Here is a 7,271-nt window from a genome sequence, read left to right as displayed (position 1 = left end):
ATGCCTAAAGATTTCATTATACATACTTTTATGATTTTTTGTTTGTTTGTTTGTTTGTTTTTAATATCTGGGAACCTGTTTCTGCTGGGATTTAAGTTTCAGCTTTACAGAATTAGCCTTCAGCATCAGATGAATGTTTTTTAAAAGAAAACCAGTAGATCAGTATATACATTTTTGCTTTCATCTTATAGTAACCCAAAACTAGGATAGACAATATTTATTGTTAAATCAATCGCAGTGTGTCAAGGATCTAAATCCTGTTATCTTCCATCCCCACAGAGCAAGTTGCGTGGGTGTGCAAAATCATTAGAAAGGGAAGGCTCAGAGCCATCTTATGGGAGCTCCGTAAAGCATCAAGATACTAAACTTTGAAACTGTTATTTAGCTTATTAACATTACAGGGATTATTAACATTACATTCTATTTTTTTCTCTCCAAAGCATTCATAGTTGCTTTCATGTTTAAACTTGTGTCTTTCTGTAAGGGTTGATCAGGAAATCACTTTAATTTCTGTGTTTTTAAGAATCTAGGCGTTCCTAAAATAGTTGGTGGATTACATGAGCAATGTGGGTAGGAAATAAATGTATTATTACCCTGAATTTGAGATAGATCTGTTCAAGGCTTTCTTCTGTACAGTACTGCAGCCTTCACAAAGCCCTGCTCACAGTATGTATAGTTTGATTACTGCTTTTTTCTTTACGTATTTTGCATAGTACATAACAGTAATGAAGAATAAGATATAAGATAAACATGTACAGTAGAAATAAAGTGCAATGATTCTTCTTGGACAGATGTGCAACTTCTGAGATGTCTGTAGGACAAATTCCAGCTTTTGAAAAGCATAGCACAGCTAACAGTTCTGTAGAGTGTCTACAAACTCCTCTTTCTGGTTTATTTGGATGTGAATTTTCTGTTTGCTTGTTTTGTTTGTTAGTTGATTACATTCTGTTGCCTGTGACATTAAAGCAAAATCTACATATGTAGATTTGGTAGTGTTAGAGGTTTACCACATGCTAGTTTAATCTGATGATTCACTTCTGAGAACATAAAAACAGAAGTGAACTTTGCTTTCAGATGAATTATTTAAATTTCTTCCGCTCTTCAAAAACAGAATCAGTTTCACTTATGAAATCAACATGGATGTTTATGTTTCTTACAAAAAAACTTTTATTCTTCTAGTTTTGAACCTGATTTAGCGTGAAAAATACTAAGCTGAAACTACTATTTTTGTTAACCACGTTTATGTTAATGGCACTTAAGCAATCCAACCAGGATCAAAGCTCCATAGGAGGAGGAACTGTGCAGATGCATAGCAGTAGACATATCCTGCCCTAAAGAAAAAGCAAAAATAAATAACGTAATGAAATGGAACACAAAGTAATTGGTAAAGTTATAAGAAGCATCATAGGGGGAAAAAAAAAATAGATGGACAAAGAATAAAAAAGAGGTTTGAGACAAAAATAAAAATGTTCTTACTGTCAGATTTCAGAAGTTGTACAAGGAAAAGGAGTAAAAAATTAAATTTATACAACGAGGATGTCCAGAAAATCTAAGAAGTTAATCTTGATTTTACATTGAACAAAAATAGAGTTAATAAAAATCCTTAGGTCTCACAAATACGTATGTTATGATCATAAATGCACCATTAAGAGTCTTTCAACATCTTCTTAAGCAATTTATTCATTTTATCATTAGAGGGTAACAATGTGGAGCAAAAAAGTTTTGCAGTCCTCTGTGATAGAACAAGTGGCAGCAAACCTTTGAGGAGAAAGAGTAAGATGGATGGCCTTAAACAGTTTTTGCTTTTATTAATGGAGCCTGATTTGTTTTCACAGAAATGAGGCAAATAATAAACATACACAAAAAGGAGAGTAGGAGATAGAAGGACAACAAGAAAAAAAAAATGGAGTGTCAAATTTTCTCCCAAATGGACTTGCAAGAGTTGACAGTGACTTACTAGAGCATTAATTTCTTCTTTACAGCTTTATTCAGGTCTAAGACAGAAAAAAAGAACATACACACGAGTCTTCCAATCCATATTTTCTATGTTATTTAAAGTAATAAGGTTATGTATGGTATTTTATGTTGGTTTCATTTACATTTACAGGTACTAAAATCTAACAAGTTTCTCAAAACCTGTAACAGAAAAATGCTGAGAAGAATCAAATTTATTGCTCTCTCTCTTCACATACATTGGGCTTATGATCCTCCCACTTCAGTGGCTGCTCTTCCATGTATTACTGAGTGCAATCATGTACAAATATAAGATAAACATTTTCTTTAAAGTATTTATAGTATGTTGCGCTCAAATAAATATTTGAGAAAAATAAAGAAATAACCTGACAGCTATTAATCAGAGTTTTATTGCCTTTAATATACGATCCATCCTGATATAGCAATTATTGTTGTTTTAGTAAATGCATTACCTCACTTTTACAGGTTTATTTTCAGCCAGTATATATATCCTTTTGCTCAACACAACAGAGAACTTTCCAATAGCCAAAAAACATTCTGCCTTTAAATTAAATTAATCTTCTTGGAAATATTACTCTTCCAACTCTCCTGTTCTGTATGTCAGCTACTGCTCAAAGCTGTCTACTGTTCCTCCTGTTAACCATACAGTTATTAAAACTTGGTATATGAATACCTTTTCATCATATTTATCCACAATAAATGAATGAGACTTCTCCCCATAGAATCTTTCTATGAAACTTTCCATCCCTCTGTCTTTCTGCTAAATCTCAAATAATCTGAACTGCAGTTCATTTAGATATTAGACCTCAGGTTCAGATAACATCCTTGAGGTAATAAAATGTTATTGTCTGACAGATCTAAAGTGATATTTTTCCTGTAGAAAATTCCATGGGGCACTTACACTGAAACTGAGAAGTGTTTTTCCTTCTCTTGCTGAGTGAGGGTTTAAATAGGAAATGCATATACACAGAGCAAAATTTGGAAGGTAACATTTCCCATCAGGTCTTTTCAGTATTACAGATACTACAATCAACGTACAATCAACGTAAGTGAAAGCAGATACCCGTGAGATGCTTGTCAGCATGATCAAGATGAGACATGAATGCTGTCTTCAAAGGGCAGCATGGTGACTTAGAATATTTTGAATATTAAAATATATTTTCTTCTTATAAAGTCAATTTTGTCTCTGTTTCTCCTTACGTATTTACTTTTGGCTAATGACTTAAAGCAATGAATGCAGCTACATGAATAGGTATTTAGATTTTTGAGTACCAGAGAACTTAGAAATAGACATGCTTGTATTCTGTTTTATGTGTTTTACTTGTAATCTGTTTTTGCTTCTCAGTACAATAGGCTCTCAAACCAGTCAGAGCAAGGAAAAGATTTTTAAGACTTGCATGTGCTGATTAAGGTGATTGAATTTTTTCTACTATTATTTTCCTTTTAGTTTAGCAATAAAGAAATACATTAAAAAAATGCAGTAGGGGAAAGATCTGCCCATGGATTTGTTGTATTTGTGCATATCTAAATAGCAGTACAGGCATCTTGTCATCCCTAGGACACCATGGAGTATTCATATAATATAAAGAGAGATGATGGGGATTTTCTAATAACTAAATTGGAAATCAGAAATGTTACTTTTTTTTTTTTTTTTTTTTTTTTCCCAATTTACCAGTTTGCAAGCAATGCCTCCTTTTCCATAAAGACAGCTCTTCAAGAAAGCCCATTTCTAACACTCACAGACCTGTGCAGAACACCGTTTTTCATAGATGACAGACAGTAACTTTACAATAACATCAGCCATTTCTTTCAACACTGTCACAAATACCATTCAACAACAAATAGCATTCAACTAGGCCTCAACTTCCTAATTTCATTGAAGCCTGTATACCTTTCATTCAGTGTTAACATTACTTGAAACAAAGTGTTTGGACGTTACATTATATTATCCTCAGTTCATCGTGTTGTAGCAGATCTAATCTTTAATGAAAACGAGACATGTAGGAATCCTATTTGAACTTTTCTTTTATCTTCACTCTTATTTCAAAAAGAAAGTAGTTGATTAAACACACCTAGTGACAAACCAACATGTGATTATCATCTATAATAAATGATACTCCTGCTTGCTAGTATAATTGTATTTGCTTTTCTTGTTGCCTTTGCTTGCTTCATCCACACCAGTAGATGTGTTGAGAAAACTGACTGGGAGAAAAGAGGTCATTCCCTGGTCCTGGTTACAAAGACAGCACAGACACAGCCCATGGTGACTGAAAAACAAGGAATAAAGAGGTTCAAGACTGTACTGCAAAAGTGTATTGCAACTGCAGGTTGCTTAAAGAAGTAGAAGCAAAGGGAATGTCCACAGGTTTGAAAAAGTGGCCTGCAACTACACAGTATTCATTGTTTCAGAAAGGAGATTTAACGATGCAAAATCTTTGGCAAGAAAACAGTTGTTTTTAGGGATCAAATAGAGAGAGAAATAGTGCTGGGGACCTAGACTCCATTTAGGACATAATACTTGTCTTGTCTCTACACGTGAAAATATTTTAAATTACTAGCTGAGAGATCAGGGGTCCTGAACCATGGTATGTTCATTATTGTTGATTGCATGTACTGTGTCATATCACTTAAAAAATTAAAAACATTAATGGCACTGAAATTTCAAACTGGGTGCACGTACCACTGTGCATAACAACTGACAAGCTATTATCTACGTTGATTAAAACTCCTAGTGCTAGTGTTTTAGCTTCTCCAAAAGCAAGGAATAAACAATTTGACTGTAGGCTTTATCAGTATTTGTACTTGTAATAAAACCAGGAATATTCATAGAATCATAGAATCATAGAATTTGTTTTTGAGTTGGAAGGGACTCTTACAGACCATTGAGTCCAGTTCCCCAGTAATGAACAGGGACACCCACAGAGGTCAGAGACCTCAGAGGCCTGTCCAGCCTGACCATGAATATCTCCCCACTGCCATAATGTTGTCTTGCCCCAGACCTATACAAGACTACAAAGTGAGTCGCCAGCTCTGGATTCCTACTTAGGAGGGGTTTGCAATCAAGATAGACAGCAAGTCTCCATGTAACCCTCTCCTCTAGGCATCAGCCCTGGGAAACATGCTGCCAAATATTCTTCAGAAAAGCATCTCAGAGAGGTTTCTGTGAGCAGATGGGGGACATTTGATGAAGCAAACGGATGCTGGGTAAGCAGTAATTCTCACCAGCCTGGGGGCTCCGTTCTTTCTTCATTTCCATTCTTTCTGATGGAAATGTCCTTGAAACTTAATTGAGTTTGCATGGAATTTTACACCTTTTGGATTTCTAATCTTTCTCATCATTAATCCTTAAATATGTGTTCCACAATACCACTAACCAATTATAGAAAAATAATTTAAAATAATCATGTATCAAACTTTTTTAAAATTCTATTTGGAAGGTAGGAGACCTAATTACAGGCTTTAATGTATGTGCTGAAAACCGAAACTCAATATCTACTTTTTCATTGCTCTTCAGCAACCTGAGCAAACAGATTACCTCCTGTGATAGGTTTCTGACAGTCCCTCTTAGTTTGACAGTTATTTTAGAGAGAGTCACTTTTGTATATAATGAAAGGAAAAGTTGCCAAGCATACCTACATAATTTATGTTTCTTAAAACTTAAAAGCTAGAGGAAAGACTCCATTTTTAGTCATGCCATTTTAAATTCAGAGTATTTGTACTGTCCGCCAGGTTTACATCAATGACACAGAATGGCATCTAGCCCAAGGGCTGAGTTACATTTCTTGCACAGGAAGGGCAGCTTTTATAATTGAGTGTATCAGTTACTGCTTTGAACTTTTGTTGTGTTACTACATTCATGTGAAAATATGATGTGCATTTTTGCATCTTCTATGTATGCCAAAAGAATTACAAGCAATTTCTGTCGAAGTGTTTCCTTGAAATTGCAACATAAAAAATATATAAATATTAAAAACAATAAAACAAAACAAGACATTTTCTCCCAGAAATACCAGGACTCTTAGAAATACCTCACGTTTCATCTCAAGAATACTGCTTTCCACTCCTCAAGATCACACTGACTCCCATCACAATGGCCTTTTCTCCCACATACACCAGCTTTCTCCCATATAGAGACCACTTGGCACACCAAAAAGACCACCGTTGCTCTCCAGTACAAGATATTCTTTCCCACCGGTTCCCACTTTTCCCCCCCAGCTATGTCATTTCCTCCCAGAAATGCCACTTTTCCCTTGGAAATTTCACCTTCTCTTCCAAAAAGAGGAGATTTGCTCCCAGAAATACCCCTTCTCTTACAACTGCCACACGCTTTCTCCCCAAAAAGCCTCCATGACAATGCCAAATGGGACACTTGCAGCCAAGAAGAGGACACCTTCTCTCAGAAAGACCACTTTTCTCCCCAAGAGAGGAGATTTTCTCCCAATTGAATGACATTTGCTGTAAGGAAGACCTGTTTTCTTCCCTCAAGAGGACATTGTCTTTCCCACTGAGGACATTTTCTCCCAGAAGTGCCGCTACTCTTTGAAACACCTCCATTTCCTCCCAAATCTACTCCATGACACGCCTCAGGATGACACTTACTCCCCGATTTGGGGCATTTTCTCCCAGAAATACCACTTCTCTCCCAAAGGGATGGCCTTTTCCCTCTCTAGCATCTGTTTCCTCACCAATACCTGGCATTTTCTCCCAGAAACACCAGCTTTCTCACAGATACATCACCTTCTCCCCCACACATCAGATGTTCCCTCCCAGAAATATGGCATTTGATCACAGATATACTCTTTCCTGGGAATACCAGGTTTCATAAAAATACCTCATAATTTCTCCAGTTCGTTAGCAAGATGACACTTTCACTCTAAATAGGAGATTTTCTCTCAGAAATGCATGCTTCCCCCTCACAGAACGGCATCTTCTCCCCTCTAAAAAAAAGGACATTATCTCCCCGAAATACCACATTTCTCCAATCCAGTGACATTTTCTCTACGGAGAGTTTGCAGTTCCTGCCCGATAAATCGCTTTTCTCCCCGAATACCAGTTTCAGACTTCAACAGCGGTCTTGTCTTTCTCTCTCGGATGCCGAGAAAGGGCGACTTTAGACGGTTGCTTTTCTCGGACTAGCGGCTTCTTCTGCGCACATCGCGAAGGAGCGGTTCTTTCTTCTCCTTGTGTCCATGCATTCTGCACTACGCTTCTCTCTCATTCTTATGCCTTTCCTTTTCTTCCTTGCGACATTTCGTTTTCGTGTCTTTATCCGATGCTACACTTCAGCATTCTGTGAC

The sequence above is a fragment of the Phasianus colchicus genome, chromosome 25 (genome assembly GCF_987193195.1).
Source record: "Phasianus colchicus chromosome 25, bPhaCol1.hap1.1, whole genome shotgun sequence".
Classification (NCBI taxonomy): Eukaryota; Metazoa; Chordata; class Aves; order Galliformes; family Phasianidae; genus Phasianus; species Phasianus colchicus.
The sequence above is the reverse complement of the archived record's forward strand: the minus strand, read 5'-3'. Positions refer to the sequence as shown.